At 40.7% G+C, this 19,210-nt stretch overlaps 1 long non-coding RNA gene across 1 annotated transcript; it reads left to right on the top strand.

Annotated features, from left to right (window-relative positions):
- Positions 1-2,431: 2,431 nt before the first annotated feature.
- Positions 2,432-19,210, top strand: LOC128448383 (uncharacterized). The gene is made up of 3 exons (XR_008339736.1): positions 2,432-2,513; positions 16,026-16,124; positions 19,040-19,210. It is a non-coding gene; the product is annotated as an uncharacterized LOC128448383 (long non-coding RNA).

The raw sequence follows: 19,210 nt of genomic DNA, 5'->3' as shown, positions 1-19,210 counted from the left end.
TTTTAATTCCAGAGAATTTCTTTTGTTTTTTTTGTTTATTACGCCTCGGTTAATGTAAATGGAAGGAGCATTCCTAATACATGACATGTGTGTTTTTGGTGTGGGAGGAAATGTGAACACATGGAGATTGTGCAGATTCACATCAACAAGGCCCCATTTGGCCCCGATAGAGTTCAAACAAGGATTTCAATGTGAGGCAACAGCACGAAACAGAGATGCAGTTTTACGATCAAGTCAGGACTAATTTGGCTCTGTTTGTCTTTCTTTTTTTTGTTTTATCTAGAGACTTTTGTGACCACCCTATGTTCAGATTTTTTCCCAGTTTCACATTACTCTACTTTCTAAACAGTCTTGTGGAAGCATATGCAGCAACAGCTATTGGTGTGGAACGCCATCACTGCTGTTGGAAAACGTCTCATTTGGTGATGGCGGCACAGTGGAAGGAGAATGTGCAACTAAACATCCTACTCTGGAATGTCTCATTTGTTTCCTAAGACTTCCTCACTGAGGTTTTATGTTTGTTTTTTCTTTTTTCCCTGTGACTCACACTAAAACAACAAATATTCTTCTCAATTTCCCGATACAAAAACACTGAGGACATAAACCAAAATCAAAGCAGGGGAACTCGAATGCTTGCTTATTGTAGGTTCAGGTCAAATGTGATGACAGGATGGAGATCTGCTCACTGTCAGCTTTACTCAGGGCTGCAGCTAAGTGCCATTTGTAGTTCTCTCAGTGTTGTAATTGTGCAGCTTATGTTGACACAAACTGGAACTGGTTGTGTTAATGCAGATAGTTCACACATCCAGCCATAATCCTCAGTTTCAGCCACAAAGCAAGTGTGTCACCATTTGTGATTTTATAAACTCTCCCCTTACAACCACTCCAGGCCTGTGAGTTATAATGAGAATCATTTCAGAATCAGAATCAGAATCAGAATTATTTTTATTGCCATGTATATTTGAACATACAGGAAATTGCCTTGGTGTGGTTGGTGCACTGTACAAACAACAATATACAAACAACAATTTAGAAACAACAATATAAAAACAACAACAATATTGAACAACAATACATACAGTAAGAGTTTCGTGCGGTTCTAGGGTTCTAAGGTGATGTGAACCGTTAAAAATCATGACTGTATTGAGCAGCCCTATCGATTCTGAATCAGCACATTGACAGCTCTTCACATTCCTGCTTTAGGGTAAACACTGACAAAGCCGGAGCAAAGCGTGTCTGTGCTCCCTGACCTGATGACGGGGAAGGCTGCTTACAAACACAAGCATGTGAACACACACACACACACACACAAACACTCACACACACACACACACACACACACACACACACACACCAAGTCTTCCATGGGGTACAGGAATAGAAATACAGTTTGAATGCCTGTACACAACAACTGCGATGCAAATTAACAGCACAAATTGCAATAATTTCACTAACTAAATACAGGTTTAAAAACATTATTAAAATGCAAACTCATCACATGAAAAAATGTGTCTAGTGTGTAAAGACAACAAAAAACAAACGAAGTGCACCAGGACATGCTCGTATGCAGAAATGCAGTTCAACATCAGTTTTGAAAAACATCTTTCTAAATGTGCTTTTCAAGTGTCCAACTGAAGCCTGCAAGTGCCCCCTGCAGGGACACAGAGCTAAAGCTGCACATATAAACTTATTGTGAGGCGCTCCCTATAGAAGTCTCTATAGAGGTCTCTATAAGAGGGAGTAAGGGTTAGTGAATGAGTGGGTGATCTAGGACACAGCCTTTTCATCAGACTGGATAGAGGAGGAAGTTGTTCTTCTTTAACCCCTATGGCTTCAACTCGTAGAAATTACATTCAACGAAATGTAGATACAAATTTGCACGATAAATCGCATCTAAATTCATTTCTGGAAAATGTCATTCCAAATCTGCTTGTCAAGTATCCAAGTGACGCCTGTAAGTGCCTGCAAACAACACACTGAAACCATTAGACTGAAAAACACTCATTCCGAACTAGACTGCAAGTGAATAATAGATTTATTGGCAGTGAAGGGTATGACAGTGACAGATGGTTGAGCCAGGCTCCTTTTTCTGCTGCAGCAAATTCATTTGTGGGCGGGTCAAAGCAGACTCAAGACGCATATATTGTAAGTCTCAAAATAGAGACATACAGACCTGGGAGTCAACGCACGTTGGTTGATCCAGCTCCTGTCAGTAACAGAAAAATAAGTGCTTCAGAAATGATATCTGTTATGTCTTTTTAGAAACTCACAAGCAAACAGGAAGTCACTCTGCATGTGTGCTTCTTCAGTTTCCATGGAAAGGAGTGGCTAACCAGGAGGCATGGGAAGATTCCCTGGGGACCAATCTGCTTGTTGACAGGTTTGGTAAACACAGTAACTTTATAAATAGAGGATCACGCAGCAGCTTTCATAGTAATACAACTTAACCATGACCACCATGTGACCCGTGAACTCTGAAGCATGATGACGTAGAAGGGATCATTTTACTTAATGTGAGTAGATTCGAGAGATTCAATTAAGGGATTAAGGATATTTTCACAGCTGAAAGTCTGGATTATGGTTTGAACCAAGTTTTATTTCTTTATTTCATTGTTTACATTTGATCTGGTTAGTTTTGGTGTAACATTGTAATTTAGGGAGAGCACAAAGACTTTTGTATGACACATAGGTCATGTCATTTTAACCTTATTGGGCTGCATCTATCAATACTTGAGATTGATTAGTTTGTAGATAGGCGTACTATCAGAGTGTTGTAAATTCAGCTTTCGTAGTCATTAACTTTTTTGAATAAAGTTCTTAGAAAAAAAAGTAGTATTTCTGTTTGAATTGAGAATAATGAACAGGTTACCTTTAATAATTCCATTGCCACTGAAATAGTATTATGGTTTTACTAGCAGCAAAATGAACATCCAAGTCGATTATACATTATGTCCTTGGAGGCGTGATCAGAGACATCTTTCACAATCTATTATTTTGGTATGGACTAAACTCAAAAGTCCAACGTTTTGGACCAAACAAAGCAGATTTGAAAGTGCCCTAAAAAGGGAAGATGGAGATTGAAATGGACTCGAAAAGATAAGAGTTAAAAGTGAAAAGTGGATGGAACAAGGTGAGTAGACAAGTATGCTCGTTACAGTCTCTCATAATGTATATGATACTAATGCTTTGTAAACTATTCCTCAGCCAATAGACTATTGTGGTGCTGGTGGTTGTGAACTAAAGTGATTTGGGGTGAGACATCAAACTCACGAGCTGAAACGGAATCTCAGTCCAGCCCTGCCCCCATGGCTCAGGTTGTGACCTCATCACCTTTGACCTCTGCCCTTTCAACTAGTGGAGACCATTAGGATGTGAAGTTTGTATAAGAGTAGCATATATCATCCTATTTGTAAAGCAGCACATGGTAAAGTAATGACAGGGTGTTTTATTTCCCTCAGAAGCTGAGAGGTGGTGAGTATATCATCATCAGTGCCTGGAGATTTAATTAGAGAAATATAATAAGCAAACACAACTCAATTACCTGTCAACACATCAGCACGGGGAAATTAGGGGACTCGTTTTCATACTTGGCAAGAAAAATAAAGAGTCACGTAGACACCAAACAAACACCTGAAATAATTCCCAGGAGAGAGGAGGGGTGGACGGCACTGCTTTGGTCAACGTCCAGAGACATTGAGCAAAAGTCTGACCTGATTTTAAATTGAACACAGCTTTTGTTTCATGTCACAAAGCAGCCACTGTGCTATCTCCACACTCTCAACCTCCGAGCTCCGGCCTAACAGAGGTTCCAGGCTGCCCATAAAGCCAGAGGTCACTGGTTAATGGCTCAATAATGTGAGGATTGTTGTTGTGGTGGTGGCTGGGGGATCAGCATGGGGCCTGAGCCAGCGAGTGATGCAGTGATCACTCTCTGATTAGGAGATACAAAATGGGTCAGGAGAGGAGGAGATCATGCCTAATGTGTTTTTTATCAGCCCTGGCCCTCTTCTATTGTTCCATTTCTTGAGTGGAAAGGATGTTCTACAGATGTCAGGGTATTGAATGCCATCATGCAACTCACCACCACACAGAAGAAAGTCTCTTTTCTTATTCTGGACCTCAGGACTGTTGTCTTTTCCATTACCCAGACATGTGTGTGCGTTTGTGTGTGTGTGTGTGTGTGTGTGTAGAATGTGGTCTCAGACCACACTGTACATACATAATAACAAGTGCAGGTCAGTCAATGTCTAATGCTCCTTCCTGCACATCGCTCATAAACGAGGGTCAGGATGAGGGTGTGGGAGTGAAATTGGGAAGACTGCTGAGTAAGAAGTTTTCCCTACACCCTGAAGCTGTATATCCCCTTCTGTGTTTATCCTCTGACTGTTCACACACACACACACACACACGCACACACACACACACACACACACACACACAAACACACACACACAGCTGACGACCAAAACCCTGACTGCAATCTTCAAAGGTCATAAAGATGTGAGACTTTCCTCTGCAGGGCTCACACAGGCATCTCTTCAAAGGGTTCTAAGTGCTTGTGTGTGTGTGTGTGTGTGTGTGTGTGTGTGTGTGTGTCAGAAAGGCAGAGGTGCTGATATCCCCTCTCAGGGCCTGACCTCACACAATGACCACTAGCCACACATAATGACTTCACTCCTCTGTAGCCCGTTAGGAAATGGCTCATTACAGTAACTTGGACAACAAAAGTCTTCCTCGGCCCGTAGGTGGGAACTGTACAGTGTAGCACATCCACACGCACACACATACGCACATTCGCAGACTACTTAGTGCATGAACACTTACGTCTGATTCCTTTGAAAATATTTTGCCAAGCTCTGACTGTGTGCTGGATACCGAAAGAAAAAGAGAGGAGGGAGGAAGGGAGAGAGGGGGAGAAGAAAAAGAGACAAAGCGAACAAGTCGGACTTCCCCTGCCTGCTTCTGAAAAGCCACGACACTCCGCTCCATGTGATTTTTCTACTTATAACCACGTTTGACTCATTGCATCGCACATTCATAGGACATTTTGGCATGTCCCATGATACACATTAACCATTAACTCTAAATCACATTTCCTTAGGTATGTCTAAGCAGAGATATAAGTGCTCCTCTGTGACTGTGACCAGGGTGGTCATGAGTTATGATTTTACATACCTCTCGCTCTTCTCCAGCACTGGACATTAAGTTCACCGCTTTCGAAACAGAGAGGGGATTCTCTTCTAAATTGTTCGGTGTGACTCTTGGATGACTAGATGGGTATTCATCCTTGGGGACGCCAAGCTGTTTTGTGGGTGCTCATTTGTGTAATTGTGTTAGTTTTAGATTCAGCTAATTAAGAGTGCTATGTGGCGTCGTCATTAAAGCAGTGAATTTGGCAAATTAACAGAGCGCCAGTATATATTGGTCAGAAGACGGCCCGGCTCCGACCTCAGACATCCAGAAATTGTAAAATCAAGCCAAGAGTGTTGTTTACTCCGTGAACCGACATTAGGCCCGAACACATTTGCTCCCAGCTCGAGGAACAGAAGAGGAATTGAAGAGAAAAAATTGTGAAAGTAACAGAAGATTGCATGTGTTGATTTAACACAGAGACTGTGTGGGAAAGATATTCTCAGCGTTAACCTGCTTGGAGGAAATGTGTCGAGTGTCAATGTGAAAGTTGAATATGGTTTAAAGTGCAGACCCCACAGAGAGAAATTGGGAAATAGAAAGAAAAAGCAAAGCAGGGGGTTTTAGTTTTTCTGTGAAATCCTGTAGGAGCTGGGAATGGTGGAAGAAAAATAAAAAGAAAAGAAATGTCTTGATAAATGAGGATAGGTGTCAAAGGCCTGTTGTGGGGTTGGAGCATTATTTATGATGAGAACACTCGTCTTAAATATGACTGCTTCTCCAGGAACACTTTTACTGCCATGATTGAAACAAGAACTATTAAAGCTATAATTGGACATTTTGGGAATATCATAGTGACAGCAAGTCTGAAATGGTCCAACACCTCAGGAGTATTGATTGTTTTGATCCACTTTCAATTCTTTACTGATGCAAAAAAAAAAAAAAAACTGATACAGTATGAATCAGTGTTGGAGGGAGGTTGGAATGTTTCTTTTTACTTTTGGACAGTTAGTGTAAAGTGCCTGCAAGTGCCCCAAGTATTGCAGATCCCTAACCACAAGAGTGGGACATTTCTAGGCATTTTGCCTCAATGATAAATGCCTATAAGTGTCCGGCTCATTCTGATTGGTATAACACTATAGCAAAAACGCCTAGAAATGTCCCGACCAATCAGAATGAGCCAGACACTTCTAGGCACTTATATTGAGGCAAAATGCCTAGAAGTTTCCCAACCAATCAGAATGAGCCGGACACTTCTAGGCACTTATATTGAGGCAAAATGCCTAGAAGTGTCTGGCTCATTCTGATTGGTCGGGACATTTCTAGGCGTTTTTGCTATAGTGTTAAGTGCCTACAAGTGTCCCACGTATTGTACTTCCCTAACACTAAGTGGGACATTTCTAGGCATTTTCCCTCGATATAAGTGCCTAGAAGTGTCCGGCTCATTCTGATTGGTCGGGACATTTCTAGGCATTTTTGCTATAATGTTAAGTGCCTACAAGTGTCCCATGTATTGTATTTCCCTAACCAAAAGTGTGGGACATTTCTAGGCATTTTGCCTTAATGATAAGTGCCTAGAAGTGTCCGACTGATTCTGATTGGTCGGGACATTTCTAGGCATTTTTGCCATAATGTTAAGTTTCTACAAGTGTCCCATGTAAGCTGCATCCCTAACCACAAGTGTGGGACAATTCAAGGCATTTTGCTTTACTGTAAAGTGCCTACTTAAGGGTCCCACATATTGTACTTCCTCAACACAAAGAGTGGGACATTTCTAGGCATTTTGTCTCAATGATATGCCTGGACCTCAAGCATTCCATTGCCAGCCACTGCTTAATGTTATTGTTGTGCATTTGATAATAAACTCTTGAATCTTGAATCTAGAAGTGTCCCATGTATTGCACTTCCATAACCACTAGTCAGGGACATTTCTTGGCATTTTGCTTTTGCATGAAAGGTTTCATAAGTGTTTCCACTGGAATGTAGATCGAAGGAAGATACAGAGACTGAGTTTGGAGATCAACTTCCAGATACAATTGATAATCAATTATTCCCAATGTATATTTACCATTTATTAATTTATTATTTTAATTCATAATGCTGAATTGTATTGTTGTTTGTAGACACTTTTATCACTTGCATGCTTAACTGCATTATTGGTTTAGCATTTAGAAATTACAGGAAATGTGCCAGCTAACTGTAAGATTTAATTGCCAATTATTTATTTCTGTTTCAGAAAACTCATTAGATATTTTTATTTTTATTTTTATTAAATTATTTCAAATTAATTAGGATTGAATGGACCTGTTAACTGAATCATTACCATGTATTCCCCAAAACAGTGCCTTTAATAATATAGCACATAGCTTGAAATGATGACAGCTGTGCGTGTTATAATATAACTGAAGCCTCACAGTTTTATTTGATGACAAAAAGAAAGAATAATAGTGACTTTCTGATTTTTAAATTAGCCCTTTTAGAAAATCGAGCTCTGATCCAGAATCTTGAGTCAAACATGATCTCTTCCAATGGTAGTAATAATGTAAAATAATACAGTGAGTTCTGGTCATGTTTGGCAAGAAATAGACCAGCCAGGTTTAACCAGCAGCAGGTGGTCTTCTCATTCAGAGAACTCGGTGGTTTGATTACCAAACTGCTAATTCAGGATCTCGGCCACATTGCCCTTAGACTGAGTAAGACACAAACACTTGCCAGGATAATTATGGGCATCCAAAGAATCTGCAGCTACAGTGTGTGTAGTGTGCAGCAGGCATGGAGTCAGGGGCTGCAGTGACATGGAGTCAACTGTTTGCCGTCAGTTATTTCTATGAGGGTCACAGGGTTTTGAATCAGGCCATCCAGGAGACATGCAGAGCTGGATCGGTCCGGAGCTGCACGGAAAGGAAAATACCTGCAACTCTGTCCACAACAAAAAAAAACTTTTTCCCACTTTAGACTGGCTTAAAACTGTGTGTGTGTGTGTGTGTGTGTGTGTGTGTGTGTGTGTGTGTGTCTTGTGTGTGTGTGTGTGTGTGTGTGTCTTGTGTGCGTTTGGTGAGAGAGCACCATATACCAAGAAACAATAATACACATGAACTACCACGTTGAAAAACACAACTGATGGATTTACCATGTCCCTGTGAGGTTCTCCAAACTCATCCCTTAACGCACATTTATCTTTCTTTGTGTGCGTTAGGGTGCGCATGTGTCTGTGTGTGTGACTATTAGTGTGTCTGTGTGTGTGTATGTGTACCTGCGATGATGGAAAGAATGTAGCAAACAATGCCCTTAAATAGCAATGACTGCATACATAGAAATACTGATTTTTTCCCCCCAGTGAACCAGAGTGTCTGAGTGTCTGTGCATTTTGGAAAAGGAACACGGCTCCCAGTTCAGTCATATAGAAGCAGGTGTGAGGCTCTGAGCTCTCCAGAGAGAGCAGGCGCACTGGGGTATAAAGCACCAGTGGAGGAACTGGTGGAATGATGACTTGGAGGAGTTTGCTGTCATTAAAACGCATATCGACTGTAACAAGTCATGATCAAAGTCTGAAAACTTGCCAATTTCAATGTGTAGGATAAGATCGTTGTTAAAAAATTATGTTGCAAAAAAGTCTAAATGGATTTATGTTTTGTTGGTGACATTATTTATTGTGATTCTTCCAATGCTTTGAAACAAAAACAATTATGGTTCATCAATCAACCAATGAGAAAAAGTCTTAGCATTTTTACCAAATAGTTTGACATTTGAGGAAACAGTAATGTTTGCAAGAACATCAGTACCACTCCAGAGTGTCTGCCCTATGACTTTGGAGCCACAAACCAATGTATCAACACTGTCAAAGCTTATTCATAAACATATGTCAACACCATCTGTAAAATCTACCACACTTGACAGAAGGAAGCTGCTATATATTCCTTTCGCTGTGAGCAGTAATACCATAACGTTTCCTTTGGTTGTGTCACAGTGAGAACAAGAAATTGAGGAACAGAACAGCATATAACCTTCACAACTTGTTATTTTTACTAGTGCTTAAACCCACTGAACTTAAGGTGTTAATTGGTGAGCTAGTTGTGCTGGCGGCTGGATTTTGTCGCCTTCTGACCATTTCCCAGGGTTTATGTAGGCTAAGATAACTGGTTGCTACCCAAAGGCCATTGCTGTTATGAACACACATCACAACCTTTTGGAGCTTTCTTTAGCTAAAGCAAAATCTACGTGAAGCTTTCCATCATGCTTCCATACATTGCTGTGTTTGTACATTGTTTCTATGGAGTCACAATAATGTGATCAGTGTTTAATTGTATGATTTCACCTCAAAACGCAGTTGGAACGTCGTTGTGTGAGAGACCTCGGGGACTTTCAGGAAGCCAGCAGTGACTCCTTACATGGAACGACTAAAAAGCTGGTCATCATTACAAAGCTGACATTGATTTAGCCCCTTGGACCTGGAGCAGTAAAGAGAATGGCACACAATAGTGTGTGGGTGTGTGTTGGTGTGTGTGTGTGTCGCCTGACGCCTATTTTGCGGAATAGATCAAATTAGATGCAGTTTTTTTTTTGTTTAATTCCCAGTTTGACTCAGCAGGATCATGTTGCCCTTTGTCTGTCTACACCCAGAATGGCATCACCTCCCACAACGTCCACCCAACACACTCTGACAGCTCTTGATATAATGGCATTTCGTGCTGTTAGTGTTTTGCTCAATTCAAGCTTGCAAAATACTGTCTACTGTCCAGTTCTCACAGTGGAGAGTTATGGGAATTATACACGATTTGGTAACTTTGGCCCCTTTCACCTTATTTCTTTCTGAGGTTGGGTTAGCTGTGTCATACTAAGAGTGTTTTTTGCCAAGTTGCTGTTGGCCGAGGAGTTGTATGTCCATGTGTGGGACAAGTCCAAGACAAGACTCAAGTCAGGCATAGGTCTATATCAAGCCTGATAGAAAAAACTTCAGAATAGGAAATTGCTGTTACACACTCCGAGTTATCGTTTTTGTTCTAAGGATGACTTTACTTTAGATCGATCACCAAAACACATCCCATAAGTACAGGGATACTGTCTTTATCGAGCTTCCCTCCTGGTAGATGGGTTTAATGCAACATTTTAATGTGGTTTCATAAGGGGGCTGGAGATATGGACTCTACGCTGGTCTGTGCCTTTCTAGCAACAATTTATTCTTATTGTAAGTCTTGGATGATGTTTTTGTGAATGAAACCTCAGAAACTGAGCTGAACCCTCAAACTTGTTGTGACTGCATCAACTGTCTCCACGGCCAGTATAAGCTTCAAGGGCACCAACTGCACATACTCTATCCTCAAGGCAGGACAACCTGGATGTTAGGATCCCCCTGGTTCCCTCAACAAAGATAGTCTTCACCAATGAACACAACTTATAAGAGTCCTAAATACAATTGGCAAAAATAAGAGATGAAGGTCTGGTTATTTATATCAGTTTCATGGCAGCCACTTACTTGTTATGAGATTTACAAGTGTGCATATATGTATTTTCTTTGTTGTTTGGTTAAATGGTTTTTGTGGGGAATTTTGCGTAACAGTGCACGTTTTGGGATGCAAGACAAATTCGAGAAGAGCAAGCTGCTAATAAAGTGTAACGTAATTTCATTTTATCTCTTATCTTAGCGAACCACAACACTGTCACATGTCACCACCGCTAAGTTTCAGCCGCTTCCAACTTGTAATTCGATTTGGTCCGCTAACCTCTTCAGCAAAAGCTTCTTTCTTAGAAAGTTAAACTCACATGACAGTAGATCAGTCCGAGTTCAGCATGATGATGTTCAATGCACCCAACAACCTCTCTCGTCTAATTTAATATAAGTAACTCTAGTCCTAACTTATTCCTGAGTTTTAATGACTCATTCCTGTAGCTCTCTACTATAGGAACAGACACATCTGCATTGGTGCACAATTGAGGCTTTGTTTACTGGTCCAGGCCAAATTTTTATCTGAAATTGTAAGTCTGCTGCTTTGTTCTTTGGAATTCACTTTCGTTGTATTGAAAAATGAGTGTCCACTTTATCAGGTTCCCCTTTAAAATCATATGCATTTCAGTAAAACTGATAGAGCATATTTTATGAAGAATATAATGTTCTTTGTTAGGCGTTATACTCGACGGCCTTTCCGTCAGAAAAGTTCCTAATCTGATGTATGTATGACAGGCTATAAATAAAGTATAAAGATGGGAGACTCTACAGTGTGTTGTTACACTGGGAGCACTGGTGTGATGGTTTGTTCTGTGAGTGTTCTGCCCACAGGAAGTTCCCACTGCTCTGGCTATCAGGGCGGAAAATGAGTGTTTGTCACCCGCTTTAGTCACAACTCTCTCTCTCTTTCTCTCTCCCACACACCACACTGGTAGACACATGCACACACTCACAGACACTCACCCACGCACACACTCACAGACACTCACACACGCACACACACAGACATGGGTCATTAGCTCTCATCCCTGTTCCCACATAGCAACAGCAGACTGACAGGGATCTATCTGTTAAATTGAGCCTGAGGTGTTGGATTATTCTGGCTGTAGGTTTAGGAAGTCGGCTCAAATACGCAAATTCTTGCATGAGAAAGTTTTTCTTGTCACCATTTTGACATCTGAGTCATTTGGTTGTTGACTTTAATCTAAACTTTTTTCAAAAGCATTTAAATGTTTGGCTGAAATGTTGTGAGAGTCGAAGATTATTGTTCTTGACTTCTCATGCTGTGTGCTCACGGTTGCACCTAATTTTTGATACAGGTGAATGAATCATCTTTTTTTTATCTCCTTGAAATTTAAGATAATGAAAAATAAAAGCAATCAGCAAAGTAATTACAGTGAAATGATAAAATATTCTTGATGAAACAGTGGCTGTTTTCTGACATGGAATGGGGGTCGGGGCTTTCTCTGGACTTTCTCTTTTTTCCTCTCTGTCTTCTAAGTGTGGCTCCTTGTTTTGGCTTAGGATCTTTTTTTTCAATTTTTTTGTCTGTTGTGTTAGAAACATCATCACCCACTCAGCTTTTAATCCTGCGGAGGATCTCTTGCTGTAGTCTTACTAGGGATCACTCACACATTATCTGGAGAATGTACTAGAGGGCTGGCAGTCCGAAGAAAGTGTGGAGCCTCTCACTTGAACATTTGTATTCTCACATACAGCCCCTCTTGATAATCTCCTGATATTATCCAGAGTTTAGTGGATGTCTGAGGACAGCTAATGTCTCTTTTATGGGATACTTGAGGTCGGAAATGAGTCGGAAACAAGTGTGATAGTGGATCTGCACACATGTTTATATGACCCCAGTGAGTGTGAGGAGCACTTACACACTCAATATAAATTCAGCCCGTTTTACAGGCGTTGTTTTATTTTTCCAGTGGAGATTGTTCTTTGTGTTGAGGGTAAAAAAAAGAAACAAGAGGAAAAGAGAATGGATGGGTTTCGAAGGGATTGAGTGTGTCATGTGTAAAGCCAGATTTGATCAGCAGAGGAGGAAATGTAAATGCATGTGATGACAGGGCGCCTATGGGGATGACCTAATATCAGCCCTGAGTGAAGAGGTAAAAGGTGGAAGGTGCTTTGAATCATGGAAAGTTTAGAAAAATGATTCTGCTGAGGTTCCTCTGGGGGCAAGAGAATACAAAAGAAAAGAAAATATGATCAACTCACAATAATACCATGAAAACTGGACCCTGGATTCTGACATGGAACTCCAAATTGAATTGAAGTGACGTCCTTTGTCTTTGTTTTGCCAAGGAAGTGAGAACATTTTTAAATAAAACTGAACTGAACTCTGGGAAAGACAAAAGAAAAGTAAAGTCACGGTTTTTAATACGTGCTCAAAACTCATAAATCACTCCCGACCTGACACAATTACAGCACCGTCCGAGACTAAGCAGCTCAATCAGGACACAGGGTGGAGGTGATCATGATCACATCTGAGGTCGGGAGACAAATATCGGCCTCGATTAACTTAACTGTGTCATGGCGTGTGGGTGGAAGAGCATTACTTCTTTTGTTAGCGCTCAGATTCTTTTTCTGTAATCTGTTACAAATTTATAAGTTGAAACTTTATGTATTCCCCCCGATTGTCTTCTTTCAATTCAAGCGTGCTTTATTTAAATTAGATCTGTTTAAGAGACAAAGCAATATGCTTTCATAGCATTTGAAAGAATGACATCTCGACCAGGCTGCACAAAGCATTCACTGCAGCGTTTCTAAATAAAGGGCACATAGAAAAAAAGAGCATCATGTTTCATCCTTTTTTTTGCCATGTTTTTCATTGATTTCTCAAATATTTACACATGAGTGTGGTTATTGTCCCCTGCAGGCGTGTGTGATTCATGGGAGACTGAGAATGGGACGTTTTCCAGTGCGATCACTGTGAGGCGAGCTTTGATCAGACAACAGTCCTGCAGCCCGGAGCTACACAAACTGTTGACACAGCCAGGGAGAAGACGAAAAAGTTAACCCTATGCAAACTGCTATAACAACAACAAACAAAACTGTAAATGCTGTACAAAGTGTAGAATCTAGAGATGACAATCTTTACCCATAAGATCTGCTGACTCCCAGATAGAACGGCCTGAAAAGTAGCCCATGTTATTTCATTAATAGAAGCTTTATTACTCCCCAGACGCACAGCCCTTGTCCTCTCCCCGTCTCTTTCCACTCTGTCTGGAGGTCTTGTGCTCCCAGAGCTGCTATGTTTTATTGCCCTCCCTACTTTACCTCTCAACATAATTATTTTTCATTACTGGGTTACAGTCACTCGGAGCCTGAAGACTGTGTGATCCAACAGTTTAATCTAAAACTGGGAGAGACAAAAACCAAGGGGTGTTTCTGGGGGAACTGTGATGAGTCCCTGAGTCTCTGAGGTTTGTCACCAACAAAACATCAAATACTGGTCAGCGCAGGGCTCTGTCATCTCTTGTAGTTTTGTGTTTTGAGGATACAGAGATGAAGCTTGCGCAACTCAGGAAATACACTATTGCCCCCCGGCCACCCAGCAGAGCCTCTTCATTCAGACCCAAGCAAAGGCACTAAATTTGATTTAACCTTGAACATTTACCAAACTGACTGATTAGGAGCTCATAAACGCTGCTCAAGTTTCTTACTCAACCTCAAGGGCAAAATATGTCCCATATTTCTAGTCCCTGTGGACCTACCTTTTGCTATTTATATTAAATAAAATTAAATATTTCTATTTTGTTGGAATTTTAGAGGACAGAGAAAGTAATTTCTTTACATTGATCCTTTGCTTCAGACAACAAATAGCTGTGATATTAATGAAAGTGTTTGGGTTCACCTGCACACAGTGTCACTGTGATGGTGTCCATACTTTAGCCTGGTTTCCAGGAAAGACACACAATCTTGGTGTAAAAGTACCAAATAGGTGGGATAAGCAGCAAATGAAAATCTGTCTAATAATTCCAAAAACATCTGTCTGTCTCTCTGTGAAATGTATATCTTGCTAACCATACAAATGATCAGCTTTACACTTGGCATGTATATTCTTAGTCGTCCAGGGAAGTGTAGTGTTGAATTTTTTGCAATTTGGACACACGATGCATTGAATATGAATACAAATTGAATTAACAGGCAGCCAGTGCTTTGCGGGGTTGTGTGCCTTTAGACTGTTGATTGAGTAGAAGATAAACTTCGTCAACAGCGTGTCAAACTCGCCGCAAGATCATTTTCATACTTTTTATTTCACCATTTCGAACTTTCGCTGACATTCATGGGTATACTGGGTGCTGATCTCCATCATGGGAACAATATTCAAAGACACCAGTTAAGTAAATCATTCAAATGTATATATATATGAACCACACACAAACTGCAGTATTAAAGCAAATTCATTTTCACATTATGAAAGATATTGACTATTAAATCTTCTCTGCAGATGAACCAGATAGGATGAAAGCAGAGTTTCCTTTCCTTCACTCTGCACCTTAGACTGTTTATAAAAAGCTCAGCACACAACATCCAGAACACAAACAATAAACAGTGGCCATATCAAACATTCTAGCACATTTAGTAAAGTACAAGTTGCTATGATTAACCACTGGCTCCGGAACATACTTGGCTCAGAGCCGTGCACCGCATTGATTTATACACGCTAAAGAAGTGGCCAAGAAAGAATTGGACAATGTTTCTGGAAGCAGCTCTAGCCAGTTTAGGACTGTGTAACCCTCATTCACTCATGCACTCATGCAGAGATCAAAATATAGCCACCCCAGTAGGGAAAAAAAGCTTATTTGAATACAAGCCTGCATACAGTAAAGTACACACACAGACTCACAAATCAGCATAGAGAGGCGTGAGGCTCATCCGAGAACTGGCAGGAAGATCAGGGATGTTCTGTCCTGTTACTGTTTAGATCAAATTCCCTTGTCCACGCTGCCAATGTGATGAGTGCAGAGCAGAACAAAGAGGGTTACATGCAGAGAAAAGAGCCTGCATGATTGAAAGCAGAGCAATAACTGATGAGGTGGAGGCCACAGCATCTTCTGAACTTTGCTTTGCAATCACCATTAAAGATTTCCAAAGCTTCCAAACGAGAGTCACAGTTTGAGCTCGATTTTTGGTCCATTTGCAAAGCATACATATGTGCCACATTAAATACCAACATCACAGAGCCGCTAAATACATCTGTGAAGGATAGATTGTATAAAGGGTTTATTTTCTTTCTTTTTTAACACACTGCTTCTTTGGTGCTCCTGCTGATTGGCTGTAGGCAGAAGATAATGTAAGTCATGCAATGACAATAAAGCCTTGGTATAGTGAAAAGAACAGAAACCAGAACTTCATATGTACTTCAATATTTCAGCCTTATTTGTCATTCTGTGCACATGAATTCATATAAAGAATTGACACGATTCATTTTGTGCAGAAATATTGGAAAGTTCAGACCTGTGGTGCAAGCAGAAAAACATCTTGTTATATCCTTACCCTGCCAGTAGGAGGTTCAAGAATGGCACTGCAGAAAAAGGTAAGATTACGTATTTACAAGATTGCTAATCAAATCTCAAATGGTAAAAAACGAAATTGTTTTTTTCTATCTACACTACTCCCAAGGAGCCTGAAAGGTCTTGTTTGCGTTCCTGCCCTGATCAAGTGATACATACACGTACAGTTATTACAGTGACATAGAGAGATTAAACAATTCTAATATGACATATAAAATATAGGAGAGCGACAAAACTAAAACTTAACACTAAGAAACATCCTGCTCCAGCCTCCAGTCTTGTTGGCGATGATAGTTTGAGTCGATCATCTGGTTCATCCCGACTTTCAACATCCGATTCTGGAGCCATCACAGCAGACTGGACTTTTTGCAAGGCGGGCCAAGGAAACAAAGAGATTCAGACTGGTGAAAAGAGGCCCCCACAGCAAAAGACAGTATGAGATAAATAATATATGTATTGATTATTACAGCAGGTAAACCCTCTCTGACAGGCCAATGGTTTTAAGATTACCAACCTGTATATGAACAAAATATTGGCTCTTTAATCATTTCTCCTGCATGTCCACTTTATGTTCAAATTGAAAAACAGGTGGATGGAAAACCGCTGAGTCTGACCTACAGGTGACAGATTTGTTGTTACAGATTGAAACAGGGATTTAATAATCGACTCTGTAGCAGGTACACTGGCCCACACCTCTCTTTGGCTATAACAGCATATTCACATTATTTTGGAAAACCAGATTTTATGCCCTGCAGTATTTGTGAATGTGGTGTGTTGCAACAGCTCTTTGCTGATCCTCCACCGTGTGTCCAGTGGAGCAGGGGTGAGCCAGAAGTTTTGTTGTCTTTCTCGGAGTCGAGATCTGGCTGAACTGAAAGAGGGATGAAAAACAAATTACAACTAAATCTGAATTTCCACAACTGAAAAAGAGAAAATTTGTCAAATCTATAAACGCTTCTGAATCTAGTTCAGGTGGTTTAAATGTATCATAGCCTCAGATGCTCTAGCTGGTGTGCACATTTAAACGCATGGATCAAAGAGCCATTTAACCATTTACTGTGGTCCCAATATGTGAATGGATGGATGGATGGGACATTTCTGGATAATGAATAAGACAAATCATCTAAAAAACAAAAATTGAGTTGGATGCAAAATTGATTGATTTATAGATTGATAGAATTCTCAAACAATTGGCTAAATAAACTGAAACAATCTGGTGCACGAACAAACAGACAAAGAGATACATCTGGACACACTCAGGTCAGGGTGAGGGGACTTTAAATTGTGAATCCTTGCGCTGGAGCTTTTTCATGTGTGATCTCTATAAAGACCAATTAATTGAACACTTGCGCCTCAGCATTAGCATTCATGACATAGACTTAATAGCTGAAAATGTGTATTACGTTGAATGGGGTAATGCTTAAAGGTTATATGATATTCACTGCCACTCGATATCACACTAACACTGGCATCTTAGACAAAACCTCACTCTTTGTCAGCCACATCTCCCTCACTCTTTGTTTTGTCAGTAAAGTATTGCCTACAGTCAACGGGGGCTGAAAGCAGCCGCTCAGCACACAACCAGAAATACAACAGCATAAAGTTATTCTGCACAGGAGAGCCAAAAACAATGAGGCCAGCTGCTGTGCAGACTGGTGACATAGATCCGTCACGCCTCATTCAGGGGCTGGAGTCTTCTGTGAGACGCTTCAGTCGGTAAATACTGTTTTTGTAAACTTACTCTGGGGTAGCAGGAGATTCCTGTGCCTGCTAGTGCCGCCCCATCTCAGCACACTCCTAGTGGGCACGCTGGCATTGTTAACATAGCCGTGTAGTGTGTGTAGCCCATAGAGTGTATTCAAATAAATTGTAGTCTTGGATTCTGGATTAACAGCACCATGATTGGCAGGTGACAGCAGTGTTTACAGTGTCTGATCGACATCTGCAGGTCCCTGATATTGGCTCAGGACGCTATTACTCCACTATATCAGTACAAAGAAAATTGTTATTAGACTTTTGACCTTAAACAGAACATTTTAATAACGTGATCTATTTAGAAATAACTAACGCTGTTTATAAAATATAGAAATGTTGTATCAAGGGTTCGTCCTCACCATTTTAATGCATGATTGTCAACATGTAAATACATATAACAGAGTCCTATTTTACAGTTGTTGTACGTGTTTTGATATGTTCAGAATCCAACTCTTGTTCATTTGAAAATCAAGAGAAAATCAATCCATCTTCCATCTGATTGATTATTAATTGACTTACTTGTGTTTCCAAAGTCTGTGCAGTCTGTGTTGCGTTTGTCGAGCGCCATTCTTTTTTGGGATAAAGATTTCCAAACGCTGCCAAGAAAATACAGTAAATAGATACAGTGGGGGCTGATGGTGTGCGTTTTTTTTTAATGTCGATAAGTTCTCACGAAGTAGACCACCACCATTAGCAGAGTGTGCTCACCCCTTCCCCTTTTCTTCCCTCTCCACACTCACTCGCTCTCAATTTGACTTTTGATTCAGTAATGACTGTGCATCTAATTCAACACAGGCTGAGCAACGTGACAGACTTAACTCTGTGTGTGTGTGTGTGTGTGTGTGTGTGTGTGTGTGTGTGTGTGTCGTTGGGACCCAGGGGCTGCCTGTTTGACTTCACTCAATCATGACTCTGAACCGAAACGTAATTTAATTCAAAACATTCAATCATTTCAGGGCAAAAATATGGCTCCAATGAAACCTAATTCTGTAATCCCTAAGGTAACGATCCAGTAGAGCCCAACTCTCAGTACACACACACATACACACACAGGCGTAGGGGCAAGGGAAATAAGTGCAGACTTAGCGGAGCATTTTTGTCTTATTGTGTAGCTGTCAAATCAACACAGACTTTAATGTCAAACTGCACTGTTGTGCAATTATGGATCCCACTGTGGTTACAGGCTGAAGTGCAGTGATTGGCCCGTCAAAGCCTGCGTCTTTGTAACTGCAGCACAGACTCATTAGTTGGTTGGCGAGGATCCACAGGATGAGATGAATCTGGAGGGCATAGAGTGACCCCACAGTCAAATGATGGTCCGCTGGTGAAAGGATACAGCTGGCAACTGGTTGTG

Source organism: Pleuronectes platessa, chromosome 9 (assembly GCF_947347685.1).
Source record: "Pleuronectes platessa chromosome 9, fPlePla1.1, whole genome shotgun sequence".
NCBI lineage: Eukaryota > Metazoa > Chordata > Actinopteri > Pleuronectiformes > Pleuronectidae > Pleuronectes > Pleuronectes platessa.
The sequence above is the reverse complement of the archived record's forward strand: the minus strand, read 5'-3'. Positions and strand labels throughout refer to the sequence as shown.